This window comes from Phalangium opilio, unplaced genomic scaffold (assembly GCF_054372755.1).
Source record: "Phalangium opilio isolate 3A_F unplaced genomic scaffold, DU_Popi_V2 ptg001170l_1, whole genome shotgun sequence".
Classification (NCBI taxonomy): Eukaryota; Metazoa; Arthropoda; class Arachnida; order Opiliones; family Phalangiidae; genus Phalangium; species Phalangium opilio.
This window is the reverse complement of record NW_028324255.1, coordinates 12580809-12605289: the sequence shown is the minus strand read 5'-3', so window position 1 is coordinate 12605289 and position 24481 is coordinate 12580809. Positions and strand designations below refer to the sequence as shown.

At 36.1% G+C, this 24481-nt stretch overlaps 1 long non-coding RNA gene across 3 annotated transcripts; it reads left to right on the top strand.

The window, feature by feature from the left end:
- Positions 1 to 6594: 6594 nt before the first annotated feature.
- On the top strand, positions 6595 to 8724 carry LOC149587337 (uncharacterized). 3 transcript variants are annotated; one of them, XR_016380373.1, is made up of 2 exons: positions 6595 to 6729; positions 6886 to 8724. It is a non-coding gene; the product is annotated as an uncharacterized LOC149587337 (long non-coding RNA). The 3 variants fall into 3 exon arrangements; XR_016380374.1 differs by having other exon boundaries at positions 6600 to 6729; positions 7033 to 8724; XR_016380372.1 differs by having other exon boundaries at positions 6604 to 6729; positions 6863 to 8724.
- The last annotated feature ends 15757 nt before the right edge of the window (positions 8725 to 24481 follow it).

Here is a 24481-nt window from a genome sequence, read left to right as displayed (position 1 = left end):
TGTTTTTGTCTACGTCGACGACATAATTGTAATTGCACCAAATGATGGCATCGTGGATAAAGTCTACGAATATTTGAAGAAAGAATTCGCCATTAAAGACCTAGGAGAATTGAAACTATACCTCGGCGTTGAAATCGAACGCGATGCGGACGGGATTTTCGAAATCCACCAATCTGGCTATATTTCTCGCATTCTAGAGACATTCGGTATGGAAAATGCTAACCCAGCGAAAACACCATTAGACATGGGCTATTTAAAGGATGCAGAAGCGCGTCTAGAAGACCAAGAAATGCCAAATAAAGAAATATATCGGCAAGCGATCGGTAGTTTGTTGTACGTAGCCACGTGCACGCGCCCAGATATCGCGGCAAGCATTTCGATTCTAAGCCGAAAAATCACCAATCCAAGTTCAACAGATTGGACCGCTGTCAAGCGCGTGATGCGTTATTTGAAAGGAACCCAAGGTTTGAAACTGATGCTTGGATCAAAGAGCGCTAAATCCAAAAATCTAACGGGATACGCGGACGCCGACTGGGCTGGAAACAGCGTTGATAGAAAATCAAACACGGGCTATGTTTTCATGTGGCTCGGTGGTACTATAAGCTGGACTTGTAGAAAACAAACAAACGTAGCACTCTCTTCTACCGAAGCTGAGTATGTAGCTTTAACTGAAACCTGTCGAGAAGCACTCTGGTTGGAAAAGGTACTAAAAGACCCGAAGCAAGAATGCGGCAAAACTAAAATATTTGAGGACAACCAAAGTTGTTTGAAAATGGTTGAAAATGAAAGTGTTACTCAACGGACCAAAAACATTGACACAAGGCACCATTTTGTTAAGGATTTGAAAACTGTTTTTAGTTTTGAGTATTGCCCAACAGAATTAATGCTCGCAGATTTACTTACTAAACCATTAGAGCGAATTAAAACGAAAGACCTGTCAACGTCGCTTGGACTAACTGAGTAAAGGGAGACTAATATTCTATAACTTTGAGAGAGGGTGTAGAAACAAAGTTAAAGTTCGCGCCCAAACAAGCCGTTATAGATGGCGCCAGTTTATCCAGGGAGCCCACGGGTCCTATAATTCCTATAAATTCCTGTATTTTTGAACCAGTCCTGTATTATCCTATAATTTCATGAAAGGTCCTATAATATCCTATATTTTTGACTTAGTCGAAGTTTTGCTTTGGTCCCATTGAACCGAATTCCCATTCGACAGAAGGGGTTTTTTTTGGGGTCCCATTCGATCGAACGTAGCCAAAGGTGCGATTTTATTATAGTCCCATTGGACCGAAATTCTATTGAACTGGAAGAAGACATACTGTGTGGTTTTGCATTAAATATATTTTTAATTTCAAAACTTATTATTGTTAAAATAAATGTGAGTTGAAAATGTATTACTGCACTCCTCACCTCACCTACCCTAGCCTAACCTAACCTAACCTAACCTAACCAAACGTAACCTAACCTAACCTAACCTAACCCAACCCAACCTTGTTTGGAGGTAAAAAGATTATTTATAAGAGTATTAAAACAATTTATTAGCAATAATAGAAATATTTTGGAAAAGATGTCAGATAATTAATTGGAGAATATTTTGGAAAAGGTGGCAGCTAATTAATAGGAGAATATTTTGGAAAAGGTGGCAGCTAATTAATAGCAAAATCTTTTGGAAAAGGTGGCAGCTAATTAATAGGAGAATATTTTAGAAAAGGTGGTAGCTAATTAAAAGGAGAATATTTTGGAAAAGGTTGCAGCTAATTAATAGGAGAATGTTTTGGAAAAGGTGGTAGCTAATTAATAGGAGAATATTTTGAAAAAGGTGGGAGCTATTTAATAGGAAAATCTTTTGGAAAAGGTGGCAGCTAATTAATAAGAGAATGTTTTGGAAAAGGTGGTAGCTATTTAATGGGAGAATATTTTGGAAAAGGTGGTAGGTAATTAAAAGGAGCATATTTTGGAAAAGGTGTCAACGTTTTATTGGAACCAAACCTAACCTAACCTAACCTAACCTAACCTAAGCTAACCTAACCTAACCTAACCTAACCTAACCTAACCTAAGCTAACCTAAGCTAACCTAACCTAACCTAACCTAACCTAACCTAAGCTAACCTAACCTAACCTAACCTAACCTAACCTAACCTAACTTAACCTAACCTAACCTAAGCTAAGCTAAGCTAAGCTAACCTAACCTAACCTAACCTAACCCACCCGAAACCAAAATATTAAAATTTTAATTTAAAATTTAAAGACATTGATGGAACTACCATTAAGACTGCACTTCATTTTAAGCACAATTTGTTTATTAATTTTATATATCTCTTGCCTTGAAAGGAATGAAAGTGAGCGTTTTAATTAGTATCACGAAACATTTACTTTTAATATTATTAACATACCTTTCGGAGATTCGAACCAACAACCTATCGCTTCGCAGTCCAACTTCGTATCCACTACACCACCGAATCGCTGACGGCTACAGTGTTTCAAGTTATATTCATGTATTTTTTAGGGGCATATTCGGACGATTGGGATTTCGGTACATCGGGAATATAGCCATTGGGCTGGAAATCTAAAATCATTGCGGGATATTCAGTCGAATGGGATTTCGGTCCATTGGGAATTCGGTTGAAAGGAACGATACCGAAGTTTTCGTATAATTTAGAATCAAATTTATCAAAATTTAGATTTTTTTTATCGAGACAGTATCGAGGTATGACCAGAGCCTCAAATTCGCCGAGCTCGCTTCGCTCGCTCCGGTTATTTATGATTCACTTAAAGTTAAATTTAAACGAATTGGCTAATTTTTGTAACAATAACTTGTGCAAAAATGTTTCGAATGAATTTAGATTGGTTTTCATATATGTTCGCCATGTACGTTATTGCAAATGGTCAGGGAAATTTGTTTAATTTAGTCAGGGAAAACCTGGAAAAGTCAGGGAATTTCATTCCAAAAATTTTGTACGAACCCTGTAGGATTTTAGGGCTGATACTAAGTCACTTTTCTCACTAAAAGTCACTCTTTTTAAATTCGGTTACTAAAAGTCACTTTTCCGAAAATTAGTTACTATTTGTCACCTTTTTTTGTACAGGGTGATTCAGAGATGTATGCGTTCCTTGCAACAGTAGATTCCTTGCAAAATTTGGCGTCGAATTTTCCTGAGCGGTTTTGGTCTAAACCGAACCGTTACAGAGTTACAAGCCCTTAAACTCCGGGCCCATATGGGCCCTAATACCCCCTTCAGACGGTTCGTAAAATCTTGGTCTAATAAGAAAGCTTGTTTAATACTCTTGTTACTTTTGAAAAAAAACAAACAAACAGGTCATAAAGCGATTTTGGTTAAACGAAATTCAGGTTTTCTGAAGAAACATGCGATATCTAACATTGCCCCTCACTATCTTTCTCAAGCAAGCGTTTAGTTTTAACGTGTCGTCTGAAGAGGGTATTAAACAAGTGGTGAAGAGAAGTTTAAAATGAGCTATCATCGGTGATTGCCAATTTGAGAAGTTCTTAATTGCAAATTCACATTTTCGCCTCCAAGCTTCCGCTAGAGCTTTCCACCCTCTTCAGACGAAGCATAAAAAGTACTTTCAATAAATTTTTTTTGGATATTTCTTTATTTCGATGTAACAAACGAATTAAATTGAAACAAAAGAATTAAATTGCAACAAAAGTTCTTCAACGACTTATGAAAGAAGTTGCTCAAAATGAGAACCATTGGCGTTGATGCATGCCTGAGCCCGACGTCTAAAAGACCCTTGCACACTGTTTATCATTTCCGGATGTTCTCGAATGTTCGCCACAGCATGTTGAATGCGCTCCCAGAGAACGTCTCTTGTTGGCACTGGTGAAACGTAAACCATGGCTTTCATGGTTCCGCACAAGAAAAAATCCAGTGGATTTAAATCTGGAGAACGGGGAGGCCACAGCACTGGTCCAGCGCGTCCTATCCATCTTCCTGGGTATTGTTCGTTTAGAAATTCCCGAACCGCACGACTGTAGTGCGCGGGAGCACCATCCTGCAGGATCCACATGCGTGCTCGGGTAGCCAAAGGGACGTCTTCCAATAGTAAAGGTAGATCTTGTCGAAGAAATTCCAAATACGCTTCATCAGTTAGACGTGGTGGAAGCATAAACGGACCAACAAGATGGTTGCCAACAAGTCCGGCCCAGACATTTATGGAAAACTGGTGCTGATGACTGCCTTCTCGAGTTAGATGAGGGTTTTCTGCAGTCCAGTAGTGCAAATTGTGAAGGTTTATTATGCCTGTTCTGGAAAAATTCGCTTCATCCATGGAAAGAATGCTTGACAGGAAGTTCGGATCGTTTGTGTCGCGTTGTAATAACCAACGGCTGAAATTAACTCGCTGTCTGGGCCGGACTTGTTGGCAACCATCTTGTTGGTCCGTTTATGCTTCCACCACGTCTAACTGGTGAAGCGTATTTGGAATTTCTTCGACAAGATCTACCTTTACTATTGGAAGACGTCCCTTTGGCTACCCGAGCACGCATGTGGATCCTGCAGGATGGTGCTCCCGCGCACTACAGTCGTGCGGTTCGGGAATTTCTAAACGAACAATACCCAGGAAGATGGATAGAACGCGCTGGACCAGTGCTGTGGCCTCCCCGTTCTCCAGATTTAAATCCACTGGATTTTTTCTTGTGGGGAACCATGAAAGCCATGGTTTACTTTTCACCAGTGCCAACAAGAGACGTTCTCTGGGAGCGCATTTAACATGCTGTGGCGAACATTCGAGAACATCCGGAAATGATAAACAGTGTGCAAGGGTCTTTTAGACGTCGGGCTCAGGCATGCATCAACGCCAATGGTTCTCATTTTGAGCAACTTCTTTCATAAGTCGTTGAAGAACTTTTGTTGCAATTTAATTCTTTTGTTTCAATTTAATTCGTTTGTTACATCGAAATAAAGAAATATCCAAAAAAAATTTATTGAAAGTACTTTTTATGCTTCGTCTGAAGAGGGTGGAAGGCTCTAGCGGAAGCTTGGAGGCAAAAATGTGAATTTTCAATTAAGAACTTCTCAAATTGGCAATCACCGATGATAGCTCATTTTAAACTTCTCTTTACCTCTTGTTTAATACCCTCTTCAGACGACACGTTAAAACTAAACGCTTGCTTGAGAAAGATAGTGAGGGGCAATGTTAGATATCGCATGTTTCTTCAGAAAACCTGAATTTCGTTTAACCAAAATCGCTTTACGACCTGTTTGTTTTTTTTTTCAAAAGTAACAAGAGTATTAAACAAGCTTTCTTATTAGACCAAGATTTTACGAACCGTCTGAAGGGGGTATTAGGGCCCAAATGGGCCCGGAGTTTAAGGGCTTGTAACTCTGTAACGGTTCGGTTTAGACCAAAACCGCTCAGGAAAATTCGACGCCAAATTTTGCAAGGAATCTACTGTTGCAAGGAACGCATACATCTCTGAATCAACCTGTATATTTGACTGTATGACGGTTTAAACGCAAAAATTGCGAGATCACAGTTGATCAAACCCAAAAATCGTGGAGCTCGCTTCGCTCGCTCAGCAAATGTTTAACTTATTATTTAAAATTAATCCAATTTAAATGAATGTTTTGTTTTTGATATAAAACGACATCGATTTCTTTGCATTCTGAGCTGTGCTCGAAAATAGTTTAATTGAATTTCGCCGAAAACCTTTTATAAGGTGACCTTTCCTTTGACTGGATATATCTAAGACCATATATTGGGCTTAATTACGACACTGATCTTTAAAATATCTTTAATTATAGCAAATAATTGTGAAAATCGGTCATCTCTGAAAACATTTAATTTCAAGTGGCCCTTTTTATAGCTTAATTTGCCCCTATTTAGTCACTTTTTGCTTACTATTTCTAAATTAAATACTCTCTTATTCAACTAAAATTGAGCGTATGAGTGAGTATATTTTTTATATATTATATTATATTTTAATTAAGTTCTTCTGAGTTTTCAAAGTAAAATCCAATTTGTTATTTTTTGAGATTTTTCTACATTGTTTAAGCCCCAAAATTGTGTTATATATGAGCATATTTAGTCCTATATTTTCCTATAAAAACACATTTTTTTGTCCTATAAAATCCTATAATTCCGGAAAAAAATTCCTATTTTTCCTATAAGGAATTTAAATTCTACAGGGCCGGTAGGCCCTTGTAGATATGACATGACACCCTTCCGTAATGTTAAAGGAAAATTGACAGTTTTTAGGGTTAGCGTCCCATAGAAAAAGCATTAAAAAATTTTCGTTTTTTTAACGAAATGGTCATAGGCCATACGGAAAAAGTATAGCGAAGTTAGTTTTCGGAATACTTCTAAATTAACAAGCATTTATTAAACGGGAAACTTACGGGTTTCGATTTTTAATTAATGAATTCTAATTTTTGTAATTTAACTAATTAAGATAGTAAGTCAAAAAATTACTTTTGGGTCAGATGTCAGCCTAACCTTATAGCGCGCTTAAACCTATTTTCTTCATTTCGTTCTCGTTGACAACTAGAAGGTCCTAGGTTTGTGGGTGCTAACAAGTTACGTTGACTAATTGTAAATGTTGGCTTTCTTGCTGATTTTCCAAATTTCTTAGCAGTAGACTCCAGCAAATTACTTTTGTATTTCGTCCGAGCTTGAGCACCTTTATATGTATTTTCTAATTAACTGTAGCACCCTTAATAAGAAATACGTCGTTATCAGGTCGAATTTTCGTCTAGAAAAGTAATTCAGGTAAATAATTACAGTTAATAGAGGTTTTTATATCATTTAAAGTAAGCTTTTCGACGTTCTTTACGGCCAAGGCTTAAGTTGTATTTTAGTTACTCTATGTTATATAGTGTTTATAGTGTCTTTCCTTTTAAAGATTATAAGAAAGCTAATTTCCAGCTCTGTTTGGAATTACAAAATACGTAGTCTGCTTCGATTCATGCTACAAATCCCAACCCTAGGGCCAAGGTTTTACGCTTCTTGTAACTTAATACTGTATCTATGACAGTAAAAAATGGCATATATATCCAAATTATTATGGTTTAGAAATCAACGGTAGTGTTTTCACCCTATGAAGAATTCGACTTCAAAATATTACAGGAAAGATGACAAAATTTCCAATTTGTTTTCCCTTCGGCAGTTAAAAGAGTGGTGTTAATGTTAGCGCTGTTAAGTCAACATTCTCATTTGAGGACTGGTATAAACGGTTTCATTATTTGTTAATCTCACTAAAATGCTACTAATTGTCAATGTGTGTGGTATAATTCCTGAAACTAAACCAATGTAGAGGACCAGATTATTCGTTAAAACAATTTTGATCCTATTGAATCAGTCATACAGTGATGTTACGTTATCATTTTATAAACTACTTGTTACTAACAGTGGATTGTTTAATTCATAAGAAACAGTTGTGCTGGTTAATCCAGGAGGACAGTGTCGTTATATAATTTAATTAGTCAAATAATTTTCATGTTTACAACCCAGATTCTCTCAACCTAACCACGTTAGAAACGGAGGGTTACGTTGTTTTCTATTTCCACAGTCCACATTGCCGTTTGTTTATTGGTTTAAATTGCTATGAATTGTAAAGGTATTTGATTTAATTACTGATATTAAAGCTAAACTATAGAATAACATCATTCATTAACATATTGTATAGATAATCTTTATGTTACCACAAACCTAGCTCAGGATATGATAAAAATTTAACGCAATTTGTTGGAAATAATCAAAAACTCCTCTAAACATTAGAGTTAAGGTGAATTATTTTTTAAAAGACATTTTATAAGCTTAATGAGCACTGACGACAAGTTAATTTCAACGTAATTAACTGTAATTAAGGTAAAATTAAACTAAAATATACATTTTTTTGGATGAAAACTCAGATAACTCTTAAATGATGTTCTTGATTAAGATTGTATCTACCCAAGCCGTTGGTAAAGCCCCACATATAAGCTAATTTAAATTATCTCCAAAGTACCTTAATAGGCGCGAAATTCAAAACTTTAGCGTAAAATGAGAATCTAAAACTCCACTAAAAATTGCAATTAAGGTGAAGTATACATTTAAACTCATTTTATAACACTAAATGTATAGTGCCAAAACACAGTCCTACGTTAATTAAACATAATTAACGTGAAATTAAACCAAAATATACATTTTTTGGATAAAGGCTCAAATAACTTTTAAATAAACTCTTTAATTTTGATTAAAACTACCCAAGCCATTAAAGTCGAATATTTTCTATTTGACACTTAAGTTAATTTAAACTATTTTAAAGTACAATAATTGCCGCGAAATTCAAAAGTTTTGGGTTAAAAAATGAATTTGCGGAAAAAATATTAAACTGCACTAAACATTGCAATTAGGGTAAAAAATTCAAATAAATTTTAAGCTTAATCCACTCTCACGAACCACGCTCAAATTAAGATTAAAACATCACAAGTTTTTCGTACAGCCACAGTAGTTTCCTATTTCACTTTCAAATTAATTTAAATGATCGTTAAAATACATCAGAAGCGCATACATTAAAATTTTAGGGTGATTGCAATTAAAGTTAATATTTTATTGAAACTTGTTTTATAAACGAAATCCACGCTAGATAAACAAGATAAGCCGTTAAATTAAACTTAAGTATAATTAATGTGAAATTAGCCCAAAACACGAATGTTTTGGGTAAATTCATGGATACCTTATAATTAAACTAACAAATTAAAATTAAAACTACACTTATCTTTCACCCAGCCTCCATTTTCCTGTTGAATTCTTACGATTAATTAAATTGTCATTTAAAAGCATTTTTCCCATTTTTAAAAGAGAGCCATTGACAAGGCGCGATATTTAAAAGTTTTGGGGCAAAATAGTGATTGTTCCGCAAGAGTCAAACAGGCACTCCTCTAAAGTTTGCAATTTAGGAGAATTTCTTATTCAAACTCGTATAATAAACTGCAATAACACTAATAAAAGAAGATAAGCCGTTAATTTCAACTTAATAACCATATTTAACGTGAAATTAATCGAAAACAACAGGTTTTTTGGGTAACTATAGATAACCTTTAACTGAAATAAGAAAATAAGATTAAACTACGCGAGTTCTTTCAGCCTAAACGTTTTCCTATTTAACACTAAAATTAATTACATTATCACTATAATGCATTTAATAGGCTCCAAATACAAAATTTTAGGGTTAGGAATGTGTCAAAATGTAACTTTTCCATTTAAATTTTAATATATCATTAACATAGTTCGTAAAATCACCAGCAACAATTTAATCTGGCAACATTCAATGCTGTTGGTCTGATCTCGACAATACTGTATGTGTATACAGTGTTACGAAACAAATATTTTTCTTCAATATTTCAAATACCGTCGTTTTTAAACTTCTTTCATAAATAAAGTACAACCATAAGTCTATTATGTAAGGTCCCCATAATAGACTTATGGTACAACATTATATGGATATCAAAATCAATGTTATTGGATATAAGTTAAATGTAATTAACGATAATTAAGTACTTCTTTAAGCAATTAGAAATAGATCAACCCCAAATGTTTGACGGTAAAGCAAAAATAAAATTGTTCAAATTTTAATTACATTAAGACTGAAGTGACAGATATTATAAAAAAACGTCTTGGTTTGGACCAAGGCCGAAAAAACAAACGATATGTGTGAGGTTTATCATTTGACTGAAGTTTCAGATATTGCAATTGTTTTAGTTATTTTTATCCATTTAATCCTTAATCAGTATTAAATTCAATCAACTGATCTTACTGTTAATCGATCCATTCCCTCTAAATTAATTGAAAAAATTACATATCTACGCTTTTTCAAGAACAATTACATTTTCCGAAAACATTTTATCATGAAATTAATTATTTTGAAGGGATTTCGTGTCGATGATTACTAACTTGAAAGCACATTGACGGTCATAGTTTTAATTAAGGCTGGCTTGACAAATTTTGAAGTTTGCAGCAAAAAAGTTTAAATCTGTAGTAAGTTTCTGAGAAGACTGATGTTCAAGAAATTATGATAAATAACTTATTTTGCTCAAACTTATTTATAAACTAATGTCGTCCTCATAAGACAAAGCATCAACGTTTATCGTGTGTGGTTTCTTTGAGTAGGTGGCACTCTGTAGCACACAAAAAATTTATTATTTTATTTTAATGTATGCGCTTTTGATGTAACTCCCCCCCCCATTCCTTCATATTCCCAATATATACAGTTTTACAATCACCAGTGGTTCCAGTGTATGGGTCATCTGAGCCGTCGCAACACACTCAGCCAATATTATCATATAGTTCGAGACCTTTTCACATTAGTGAACGGTACATGACTCTCCGGACTTGCCCGCCAACATTAATAACCTAAAACTATAAAACATTCGTGTACATGAATGATTACGGTTGTGGCCTGACACTCGCTAGCGCCTGAAGGACCGATAACTCAGTGTAATCGGTGTACATTTGTAAGTGAGTGGACCATTTTGGAAATTACATACAGATAATTAAAACACAGGGGTGATACCACCATTGAGGTCTTCTCTCTCTCTTGCCTAGAAGCACCGCTATAGGCAGTGAGATTTGACTAGCCTCTTGCCTGTAGTGAACTTTGGCACAGTCTGGCGGTGACCCTTTGTGTGAGGGAGAATACCCCAATGGTGGCCTCGCCCCTGTGTGTTTTCCGAAATGGTCTTTATGCGTACTAAAAGGATTACACGTAATACGTAACCGGTGTACAAGTAGCGCCAACAATGTAGAAAGGGGTGGTGACGTTTCAAATGAAGACTGAATTATGACCAAGAAATTCTAAAGCACGGAGAGGGAAATTGCAGTGCAATCTTTTCTTCATAGAGGCGACAATAGAAATGTAGCATTTCGTTATACGAAATTAAATGTATAAATTAGTGCAACACCCTTGTTTGGAATCCACTATTAAATATTTACATTTTCCTTTCGAATTATGTCAAAGTTCACCTGCTCTTTTAAGAAAGTCAGTAGAATATTTCAAATATTCTATATTGACACCTCAATACGTCCTCCCTTCAAAATAATTAATTTCATGATAAAATGTTTTCGGAAAATGTAATTGTTCTTGAAAAAGCGTAGATATGTAATTTTTTCAATTAATTTAGAGGGAATGGATCGATTAACAGTAAGATCAGTTGATTGAATTTAATACTGATTAAGGATTAAATGGATAAAAATAACTAAAACAATTGCAATATCTGAAACTTCAGTCAAATGATAAACCTCACACATATCGTTTGTTTTTTCGGCCTTGGTCCAAACCAAGACGTTTTTTTATAATTTAAGAGTGGGCTCCCTGGTTTATCCCATTTTTGTTATTGATTTTTGCTTTCGCTGTCTATAGACTGCGGAAGCATTGCAATTACCCCTTGCGGCTGGGCGTCTTCTCCCCCCCTTCTCCCCCCAATTTTTTGGTGTAACCTGAGAGAATCCATCATAAATAAAGTTACTTTCAATTCAAATTTCCCGCTAGAAATATGAATTCCAGTGACATCTATACTCTATGCAATGTACTTTACTTTATTTATTTATGAAATTATTTTCCTCCTCGACCGGGTTTCGATCCCGCGCCATCGCACAGAGCTTTTACTCCACGGATTGACGCCTTTACGCTCTCGGCCGTCTCGTCTTATTAACAAGCTCGAGTTATGTTGCTTAAACCTAGCATCTCTCTCACGTCGGCGGCCGGCGCGTTCCTCTCACGTCTTGCTTAGTTGGGGCAGGGAGGAGGGAAATTTGTACGAGGCGGCGAGTCACGCGTTTCCATGGTAGCGCGACTATACAACTATACATGCCGAGAATTGAAATCTCTTGGCGGGAAATTCGCGAATGGTAGATAGGCAGTTTAAAACGGGTAGCGCTACAATTATAAAATACGTCGCGTTTTTAGCAATAGAAGGTTTACAAAATTATTTTAGGAATTGTACTCGTCAGAAAGTCTGAAATATAGTAAAAAGTAAACACATTTTTAAAGTAAGAGATATTTGATTTGTAAACCAAAAGAAATTAATACCGTAGTCTCTAGAGAGTGTATCAGGGAAACTTCTGTAACTTAGCAAGTTTATGATATTACCATCTATGTAAGTGTTTATATTTTAAGTTTATTAAATTAACTTGCAAGTGCTTCCAGATAGACACATTTTTGGGGTTAACTATACCTGTACATTTAATTTGGGTGTTGGGATTAGATAAGCTAAAGCCTAGCTAAAACTTTCTTTTTCTCTTTAAGCACGTTACAGTTTTGGACAAACAAAAATGATAATTTGATGTTTAATTTGAAGTATTGGCAATCGTAATAAAATCTTTCTATTAAAGTTTGAATACTCAAATAATACTAATAATAAATTTTACCAAGCACAAGCACTTTCTAAGGTTCTTTTCACTTTTAAGTAACAAGTTTGGACAAAGAAAAATTATCATTTCAAGTTTAAATTTGCCTATAAACGTTAATGATATATCAATATCGTCATCCCATTCTTAAATGCAACAGTTATGAACCAAATTTAAAAATTTGCTCAAACCATCTTCAAATCTACTTCCTTGCAGAGCAGAGTGCAGACGCTTTTCTATGCCTACAGGCTACCGGGCAGTACCGGCGTTGCCCTATTGTAGCGTCATCTACGTACACACACTACTATTTTAGCAACAATTTCGAAGCAATAATTATTAATTGTTAACTCTATATTAAATTTAGTTTTTTAATTGTAAATTTTATGTATGAACAAAAAAGTTTAAAATAACATTGCCATATGCATTTAAAATTAGGCCGTCATGATGGCGCTAAATATAGCCTAGATCTGACCAGGGAGGAGGGAACTTTAGCTCTGCACTGCTATCAGTGCGATGTACTTTTTCAAAAATAATAAAAAAAACCGTTTTCCAAACCTCTGTTGTTGTGCCACAAGCGAGATTTTCTGATTACCCTGATTAATTCATGATTTAAATATTTGTCTTCCAGCTAAGTATTATTTTTGTATTTTAAGGAAAACTACTTTTTTTATATTTAATATTTGATACTTTTTTTAAAATACTAACTTTTTGTTCGTTAAATAAGGGTTCGTATAATTGCTTGAAAGCTTAAGCCTTTGCTAGATTTGTGTATCATTGTAATTATATCATAATTCATAAGTTAAACTAGTGCATGTTGCTTTTCGTTGTTTAGTTTTAGTTCAAGGTAAATTTTAGCAAAAAAATCTTGTAACATAATTTGCGGCTAATTAACTCTCATTCAATAGTAATATTAGTAGTAAGATTTCACATAAATTTGTGCATATTTTTCAAAATTTTAATATCCAAAGAATATTTTAATCAACAAACTTCATAGTTTAGAGATGGCTTCATATGTAAAAGAGTCACCGAAAGAAAAAATGAGAAGATTACGTCAAAATCCAGATTTCCGATTAAGTGAAAATGCACGTAAACGAGAAAGATACGCTGAGAAAAAAAGAAGTAGCGAGCAGTCCTTTGACGGCTTTTCTGCTTTAGCATGTCAAAGCAATTCAGTGTTTCAAGGCATTTCAACAACTGTGAACCCTACATCTGTTGAGGGGTCTTTAGTTTGTCAGAACCCATCACATTGAACAATTATGAACCCTTAAACTTTTGTGGTTCTTTCATCAAGTTTGAATTCATCACATCTTGAGAGTCCTTCAACAATGGAGGACCCTACATCTTTTCAGGGGCCTTTAGCAACTCAGAACCCATCGCATTTTGAGGATTCTTCAACGATAGAGGACCCTACATATTTTCAGGGGCCTTTAGCAACTCAGAACCCATAGCATTTCGAGGATTCTTCAACGATAAAGGTCCCTACATCTTTTCAGGGGCCTTTAGCAACTCAGAACTCATCGCAATTTGAGGATTCTTCAACGATAGAGGACCCTACATCTTTTGAAGGGCCTTTATCAGGTCAGAAACCATCATATTTTGACGGTTCTTCAACATGGGAGGACCCACCAATTTTTGACGGTGCTTCAACGAGTGAGAATCCAACTTTTGAAGCTCATTCAGCTAGTGAGGCTCCTAAAACTAGTGAAGACCTGTCAACTAATAATTCTGCTCAATTCAAATTGATAAGGGATAATTTTACTAAAAAAAGGACAAGAGATAATGAAGACTATGCTAGAAATGAACTACAGCGAGACAATGTTACAAGACAAGTTCGACGACTTGATGAAAATTATGCTCATTTGGAGCTGATAAGAGATAGAGCAAGAAGAAGCAGTAATAAACAACATCCACAATATTATGAAAACATCTCCAAAATATATCAGATGGTCCAGATCATAAATGCGAATGCTGTTCTGGACTATTTTTCCGTACTTCTGTTAAAAAAACAGAGTCGGTTAAATACTTGTCAGTTGAAGGAAAAAATCATAGAGTGCTTCCGTCACTTATTTTGTTGTATGCTTGTTGCTACAACTATGTTTCTCGAAAAAAAGTACCACCCTTGTCCAAAGAAAATGGGTTTTGTTTTCCTGATTTGCCTCTAGAGTTGAAAATTTTAACGGAACTGGAGTGTAGAATGGTTTCTCCTCGATTACCGTTTATGCAAATAAGAAAACTAGGAGTTGATCAGCAAAGAGGCATTCGAGGTAATGTCGTAAATGTACCAGTTTCAATCGACTCTTCGGTTTCTATTTTACCAAGGAGTCCCACTGACACTCAAGTTGTTCAAATTAAACTCATGAGGAAGAAGGAAAATCAACACCACTATATGTTTGAAACCGTTCGTCCCAGATAAATTATGGATGCCTTAAAGTTCCTATTAAGATTAGTGATGATTAGTAATTGATTACTCTTATTAGAAGTTAAAATTAAGAGGTAAACCAATTATTTTTATCGTTTTTGTCAAAAATTGCAATTGAAAATAACCTTAAAAAGTGCTTATTATTCGAGTAATTAAACGACAATAGAAATATTTTATAGCGTATACTTATAATTATCTTTTTGTTTATCCAAAATTGTAACTGAAAATAATCTTGGAAAGTGTTTGGTCAAAATTATCAATACGTTTTTCAAACGGCAATAAAATATAATGCGAATATAAAAACCAATAACTGTACTTAATTAGTTTTCTTAAAAGATTTGTTTTAAAAACAAAGTTATCATTAATGTTTATGTGAAAACAATATCACACTAAATTAATTTTATTCATAATCGAAAGGATATTTAATAAATAAGAAAAGAATAACGCAAAATAAAATTTCCCGGGGTCGTATCAGTTTTAGCCGCTAGAGGGCGCAGCGAAAGCGTAATCTGGCCGGGGCCATCTTGTTACTCTTGCTATTTCAGTACATGTTGTAACCTTCGGAAATAAAACTTATTCTTTCTTCTTTTTGTACACTAACATGTTGTGCCAGTATTTTTGCTTTCTAGCATAGGAATTAAGTATTCGAAATAATTCCAATACACAGGACACACCTTAAAGTTTCGTTACTTGCCCGCTGCTGGCGCGCAAATCAGCCTGCCAGCTCAAAATGAGGGAAACACCGTAGGTGGCGCGGTGATCGGACCTAATAAGAAGTTGGCTAACAGTAACAGAGATGGTTCCAGATATGGTTTGAGTATACTTCCCAGGATAAGAAGTCCTAAACTTCTGTTAAAAGTGATTTCATCTCAATCGAGCGATAAATAAGATTTTGGTGCGGTTTTAAAAACCACACAAAATCGACGTATCTCGGCACGATAAGCACATTTTGAGAATTTTTTAATGTATTAATTAATTTCCTAGAGACCGTAGGTGCATTAGTACTTTAATACAGTGATCAGCAATGTATCGCAAAATACATTGCATTTATCTGTTAACACAAATCTATCTTAATGTACGTTGGGACCGTCAACAAACTACGTCACGCGAAAAAAAGCATTTTCTGACCCCCCGTCCCCCCAGATCACGCTTCGTCACGCTTTTCTCAGACCCCTCCCCTAAAACCACGTCACATTTCTTTAACCCCCCCACCGTACTATGATTTGTCTTAATTTACAAATTTTATTTGATTAATTTCTTGAGTGATATGCCGCCCCTCTCAGAAATATTTTGCTCGGCTGAAAATTCAAGTTCTCTTCTGTTTTAAGCTTTTCCCTCTGATTGACCTTTTGAATTTTAATGTCTGGATGTGCTTTTTATAAGATTCAAAAAAGTTCCATAAAGCTTAGTTAAAGGGGCACACTTTTTTGGTTTCGACACTGTCACCGAAAACAGACTAATCGAGCTTGAGATTTAGAAAATTTGCCAAAGAATCGAAACCATTTCAATCGGCAGGGAAATTTGATTCATCCTCACAAATAATAGGGCGAGTAAACAGAGACATAAGAGAGTTTACGCTATTTATTTTAAATGCGCTATTTAAATTGGCTATATAAAGGTGTAAATAGTAGATAATTGCTTAAATTTTCTACTATTTAAGCGATGATGGAATAACAATTTTGGTAAATTATTGTAACGGTGGACTATGGAAGTTATCTTTCTTCTTCTATAACATAAGACAGCCAATCGGCCTCTTACTGACTTCGTAACAAAATCAATGCTAAATGTGACGTCACGCATCGAAGAACCCCTCCCTCCCCCTTGTCACGGACCGTCACAAATTTTAGAAACCCCCTCCCCCCCATAAGAGTGTGACGTAGTTTATGGACGGTCCCCTTAGCGTAATAAAAGCCTGATTTAAATGGTGACAAGCAGCAAAATAAAAAAAAAACGGAGATTTTGTGCCTATAAGGTAGAGCAGAAGAAATTATCCAAGAAAATATATACTTTTAGTACATTCAGAATACATTTTATAGTCGCAAAATTGCAAAAACCAAAATTGGAAAAATTCAAAGTCTGACAAATTTCTGGGGGCCTATTCTGTAAGCTTCGAAAGCAAGTTGTCGATCGACATCTCTCTCGATCTCGAACCGAGATCTTGAAAATCACAAAAATGGTATTCTGTAAGAAGTTGTCGAACTTAAACATCTCGATTATCGACAAAGTTGTCGAACTAGATATCGACAGGGTAGTAGCTGTCGAGATCGTCTTTTCGTTTCGAGTAGCCCTTCTTTCATGAGTTTTAATCTTAGTGTAAATAGCTGCCCTTCTACATTTAGCTCGCTTTGAGTTAGATATTCAAGCTAGAGAAATTATTAGGTGAATTTTACGAAGACACCGTGTTGTCAGAAGTATATAAAATTTCATATATACCTCTGGTGTTGTAATGTTAACGCCCAGGCAAAACAGTCCCCCTTAAATTTTGCAGGGACGTTAAATAAATTGCTTTTAATCTATCTTGAAAAATGCTGCAAGAAATGTGGAATAATGTCTGCGCTTTTCAACTGATTCCCCGAACATTAGGTACACCGGTACACCGGTACACGGTATCAAATATACAGGCTTTGTGAGTTTTGGGGTATGATTTAAAACCATATTCTAAAATGGCGGCCCAAAAAGTAACAAAGATGTCCCGACGGGCAACGATGCTGAAATTTATGCAGGGACGTTACTCTTAAGTCGTAGGTGCACATCAAGAAATATGGCTTGAATGCACGGCCATCTTGAAAAAAGGCGGGGAGAAATATAACTATCCTTTCGGAATAACGTCCTACTCTCGAAACCGTTCGACTAAAAATAAAAAGTGTCTTACGGGTTTTCGGGTTTAACGTGCCGTCATCTTTTAAAATGGCGGTCGAAAAAGTAACACTAATGTTATGCCCCTTTGCTACTAGTTAGAGATAAATCTATACGTTTAGAGCAGTCGAATAAAATCTTTAGCCTGTAGATCATAGGTTATGGTTATGTAAATAATAATATGGTATTAGCCAAATTACTTTTAAATACTTATTTTTATACTGTCTATCCTACTTCAAATTAGATCGCTTAAAACCTGCAAGAATTAAACTAAACCCTCACATCCTAAACAAAAATAAACGATCTTATTTTTTCGTCCGCTAATAATAGTTTCAAGTTTCGCGCCTCCTAGAGTCCTATTATGATTGGTCCCATGAAACGGAAGTGCGTTACTCTTTCGACATCTATGCTGTTCTCGAAGATCGAGAACTCCGGTATCGAACTCGAACGATACATGTTATAGAATACCATTTTTCGTTCGAGAAGGATCTCGATCGATACGGCTATCTTCGAGATCGTGTTCGCTTCGAGATCGAGATCGACATCTAAGAAAATTACAGAATAGCCCCCCTGGGGGGCTCTATTTTAAGTAGAGCCCCCCCCCCACGCGCCAGCGATTAGAGACATTGGAGATTCTCGTTCCGATTTCCCGCGCTTACTGCCTTGAGCGCGTGACTATAGAGGGCGACAGGGCGTTGACGGGTCACGGGTGCGAGGCGCGCTCTCGAGAGTGCGAAACATATGCTTTTCTACGCCCCAGAAATAGTTTTAAGCCACGCCCCTAAATTGAAAATTTGAATTTCGCCGGGAATTTTTTGTGTAAAAACGGTGTTTTGTAATTCTTATTTTGAAAAAACGACTGAATATTTTTAAGTGAAATTTTGTATGAGCACGTTTTACATCATTCCTCCCCAAAAAAATAAGTTTCAATTAAATTTAATTTTCTGCACCTCCCCCTTTAACATTAATAATGAGAAAACCACAGCATCTCAAAACCATATCTTAAATCTTAAATACAAATAACAACAACAACAACAACCATTATAATCTAAGATTTTCTACAACAGATATCCACAATTAAAGAGCATGTGTTTTTATTCGATGTCTTTTACTTAATTAAAGAATATATAGGACTATTTCCCCTTTAGTTTTAATTGTTTATGTTTATTCAGTGTATTATTGATTAAATACATTGGAACCCATTTTGAAAAATCCCTCGTATTATGGGCATACAATAATAACTGAAAGGATTGAAGTGATTTTTCAAATTGGCTCAGGTCTACACTACTTTCCCATTTTCATTCAATTCCTCATATTTCGGTTGTGTTTTGATTGATATGTGAAGCTTGAGTAGTCTCGTCGTTGGCAATTCCACGAGTAATATCAGAAAGAAAGATAAAATATACGTCAAAGCAAGATATCCGAAGGAATCTCTGAACTGAAAAATTAATATCATATCTTAGCCGGGTCTGATCATAACCATAGTTATGCCTCTTCCTTTTGTTTTTGCTAAGAATATTTTCACCGTGATTCATGTACTTGATTCAGGGAGAAAACGGGTAAGATGGAGTGGAATGACGATGGTCGAAATCAAAGTCTTCCAGTGCAAATTGGGCACGCCTCTACCCTTTGGTAGGCGATTGTTATGTGCTGAGCATGCTGGGAGGACTTCGTTTCCGAAGGTGGGGTAAGTATGGTGATTACCACTCCAACCTTCTCTCCTTCAAGGGTAAACAAGCTACTGAGGTTATAAGCCTCTTCCATGTAAATAAAAAAGAAATACACGGGGGTAAAACTTTGCTGTCCATTTTTCCTTTTGACACCTGTGCACTAGGCGTTTTTGGTATTTGAGCGCTCAAAGACAGAAATAGATCAACCCCTTGTATATCCCGACACAGAGGAAGTATAATACAAAGTGTCCAAGAGGGAAGGGCACACCTATTTCTGTACCTCATGCACACCTATCTCGGCACAAAGCGAGAGCCAGACGGCACGAGATTTGTCAGAAAGGAAATTCAAAGGGGTAAATAGGAAAATACTGTTAGAGAAGTGAGAACTTCCTCCGTGGTTTAGTTCAAATTTTTCTCTGTTGCACTGATTGCGCATGTACTTGTACGGAACTGTAGGACAGAGCCAGTGCTCGGTACCGGTTTTGAAAGGGGCTGACAGAGAATTTGGTGCTCGATGGTCTCGATACTGAGGGTTGACTATTCCCTTTTTAACACTGAAGAGGCTTATTGGAGCTTGCCGATAATTGCTATCGTTTTTCTAGCTAAGAGATGTTGAAATAATTTGATCAAATGTTCTTACCAATGTGCCATAACTAAAGTGATTAGGTGAGTCAGTCTCAACTTTGTACATCGATAATACAATAGGGTGCATCAAATAGGAACAATACGACAGCTTACTTAATGGAACCCAAACTTTCAAGGAAAGAAGCGTATTAACTGAGCCTAGAAAAGAAAATAATAATCAATATTTAAGCTTGATTTATCTTTATTTATAGTGCTAAAGCCTGAATCCGGAAATCATGGGACTATAACAAAACTACCTACCTCCGTGATTAGCAAAACAAGCATATATGACCCACGCCACTCCAGTGGCCCATACACTCCTCGAGAATGTGTTAAATAGCGTGTTTATAATCGGTCCATGGTCAACAAAATAAAGACCATAGACAGGTAGTAAAAGAGCGAAGCAAGAGAGTGTCCATCCTGACAGTATTTGCTTCTAGTAATTTAAATGAGACGTTGACAGTTTAAAATAATTTTTCGCATCGAAGGATGATTTTTTGAACTACTGCTAAAGTAGAATACAACAAATGCTTCAAGTAGAAAATATGTTAAATTGCGCTCGTTCCATGGTCGGATTCTACTTTCAGGATAATAGTAAAGGCGTTTACTTACTCTGCTCAGTGTGGTACCAGATTGTTCAACAAATAACAAAACATATCCTAACAAAGATCCAATTATGTACGTTGAAATACGATATTGTGGTTGAACGTAAACAGTCTGCAAGTAATATTGCCCTCTAAAAAGGAAATTAGAAAGTAGATCATTTTGGCTTGTTGGATTCCTTTTCATGTAACTATTATTAGGCCTTGTGGTGATTCGAGTATTGAGGCAGACATAGAAGGGTATAGTGTATGGGGGTTTGAACAACTTGTTTTCGTGAGACGGAACCCCAGGTATGGATGTAGATCCGAAATGTTATTTATGGCTTGATACAAAAGGTATTTGGTGGACTGGTAGCTTTCAAGCCCAATCTAACGTTTTTGGGTCTACATCCACGATGTTCCGTCTTAACCACAATATCAAACAGACGATACTAAGCCCCGCCGTCTTTTGGAAAGGGTCTATAATCCTCGAACTATAAAAGTGTTGAACCTACTTGAGGACGTTTGATGATATGTCAATCAACAGTCCGGTAATATTTCGTCTATTATAAATGTAGCCTGCCGCTGTGAAACCGTTCTTCCAGGATAAAAAAAATGTAGCGAACCATGAACCAATTATTATCGTAAGAGCGATAACAAAACCAATTTTTCTTTTGAACGTCTTGGAGCTATGGTCAATACACGCCACTTAAACTACCGAAGTATTGAAGCATCATCAAAAACAAGCGAACAAACCTTTTTAAGTATACTAAAAACAATGGAGCAATTATAAAGAATTGGAAGTCACAGCAAAGGTACCACCCCCAACCTATGCACTGAAAATATAAATCATTCATCAGGATATATGAAAGCAGTGTACTAAATATTAGTGAAATCGGTTTAAATTCATGGTCGCTATTCCATAAAGAAGGTGGTTTTACATTTCTGGTCGCCATTTTCAAGATGGCCGTCGATTGAAAAAATCTTTCTTAGTGCGTACCTAGTACCAGGGATAGATGTAATTTTAGAAGTAGGAATGGAGAACAGAGTAATCTGGGCGCGAGTCAAAGTCCCGGACCACCTTTCCCGGGACTGTGGGGGGCATGAAAGAAGAGGCGGGTCATAGCGACAGAGGTAAAAAGGAATAACTTATTTTTCGCCGTCCCCGTTTAAATGAGCCAATAATATAATTTAAACTTTTCTTTACGTGTTGGAGGGAGGGACTCTATACTGGACTATGAGTCGGACTGAAGTAAATACTAACCGTTCTCCATTCTTGCTTCTAAAATTACATCTATCCCTGCTACTATTTAAGAATAACGTAACTGCTATTTTGCAGCTTTCTATAGCAGGTTTTCATATATAATTTAGTTTAAATAGTTTGGTTATTAATTACTTGCTGCTCCATTGGACTAATATTGGAGATGTAAAGCAAATTCTGCCACCATTTATTATAGCATATTTCCCACTGATGTTCAACATAATTCCAATTTGCCATAGTTCCAAAAACAGGTGGCAATGCGATACAGCAAAATAGAACCATCATGAACGCTGGTGTCAACCTGCAAATGACAAGGTCAAAAATCATTTTGCAATACTCCGTGTGGTTTCCAATGTGCTAAGCTAGTACAACAATAATGATCTAAGGCTATACAGTGTCTCCCAAACGTTATAAACGCGTGTGCAGTGCCGCATAAACTGGAGAAAATATTTCTTAATTTTACCTTAAATATCTAAGAACGTACTGTTTGCAAATATTCCATTTTGAATCTTTGGCGGTTTGTTCTTTTAAGAAGAGGTACGAAGAAAGAAATCCACTGAAAAAGGGAAAACCATTAATGAACATCGAACGTTAAATTATGTGAAACTTAATATTAACTCTACCTCATTAAGAAGAAACTGTCAACAGAGAGACTTCCGTGCGTTAAAAAACTAAAATGTAGCGTTAATGCCTCAATATTAAAGTCGGGAAAGTTGTCTGAAAATTATTGAAAATTATTTTCAGTTTTACAATATAGGAAACAGTTTAAACGTACCCATTGATGTGAAACCAAAAATGAGCGAATGACAAACTATAATCCAGGCCATGGTAATTGCGCGAATTCCGTGTAAGCAACTGAGATCACCAGGCCTACTTGATGTGTCGAAGATGATACTTGTATTCTTTATTACGGAGAAGCATCGTATGATTTCTTAAATTGGGTTAAAAATTGAAATATTATAAATAAATTGAGGAACATAAATCTTTCACGAGAGAAATTGTTGAAATTTCCGCAAACAAAGTTGCTATTAAATGCAAAATTATACCAGCTTACCTGTTAAGATTATTTTACCACTAAATTTTCTGACTGCGCTTTGTTGTTTCGACACGTGCTCCAGAACTTTCGAAGAACTAAACTTTACATCATCCGGAGTTGAATGAACGGAACTATTAGGGAGCGTCTTAAGTTCAATATTACGGGATTGGTTTGATTTGAAATCCACGAATGTACCCACGATCACAATAACAATCAATAAAATTAGAAATAACCTGCAAAGTGAGAGCTAGTTACGTTACGTCGAACTGTTGAAAGACATCTTTCGTAGAGTGTTATTATTAAATTTAGTTATTGTTCAGCGAATGGGCCATTTCGATGTGCCTAAGAGGGAAAGACGCAAACTTTGCCCACCACCTCGCTTTTTGGCGCCTGCACTGTCATGAGAGTGCGCAGAAACGGCAATTTATCAACCGTTTGTATGTCCCGACACTGAGGGTTGCCTACCCCCTTTTTTTACATCGAAAACCACGGTAAACCATTTCTGCACCTTAGAGAGTCTTATCGGATTCTAGAGTCCCCCAGGGCCAAGGTTGTTGTAGAAAGGTACACTATCTGCAAATCCCTGGCTTTTCCAACCTTCCAACGAATTGCGGGCAAGGATTCTCGTTTCCAATTTGACAACGACGCAGGCGCTAAAAACCGAGATGGAAGGCAAAGTTTCACCCCGTATCTTCCCATCTTACTTAAGGCCTGTCCAGAGTGACGCTTTTTGCGAGTTCGCATCTACGCTTTGCTTGTTTGCAAGATCGTGCTACTGTCCACATTTCGTTTTCGCTACTTTGCGTCCTTATCTCGCGAAGATACAAATTTCTTGCGACTAGGCAAGAAAAGCACCAATCACAGACGAGAGGAAGGCTGGTGCGATTAGTTTCGTTTTTCTATTTGGACAACGTCGATGGAGAAGGGTAGATGGCGCAATGATTGCTCAAACTTTATTGGCTCTCCGAATTGGAAAAGCAAAATTTTTGCGTGTATCAGAACAGAAGTGCAAATGTTTTTCGTGATCTGTTGCGAAGATGCGAATAGACGAAGGCGCGAACACGCGAACGCGAGTTCAATGTGGACAAAGCTTTACATCGAAATGGTCTATATTGTGTCTATTTACGGTTTACTTACACGCATATGATTGTACGGAATGGTAAAGATTCATCAACTGGAGTGCATGCAATATCATGCGTAGATAAAATATTACCCAGAAATGAAACTGGGAGAATGCTATTTAATGCTTCAACTGACATTCTAGGCCTACCTAACAAAGGTTTTAAACATAAAATATGTTCCGTAATACCATGTTGTTGTTCCATGGAGCAAGCGAGTGATAGATGTAATTTTATACTTGGTAAAGGGAATTGAATTGGCCATTGACTAATAGTTAAATTAGTTAAATAACAAAATATTTTTGAAAGATTACGTGGCAACGCGATCGCTAATTAGTGAAAGGTCCACATGGCGATTTCTTTAAAATATGTTAGCACAATATTTTTGGTAAATTTTCAAAGAATTTTTATGTTCATTCATTGGTGTAATCTCCTGGTGTAATCGATTTGTTTTCTGGCATTCTTTCTTTAAAGTAGGAGGATTCAAAATACAACAACGTAAATAATTTAAATGTAACATTTGATAAACAGGATCATGGTATCCTCTCAGCAGAGAAGCTTAAAATTAGAT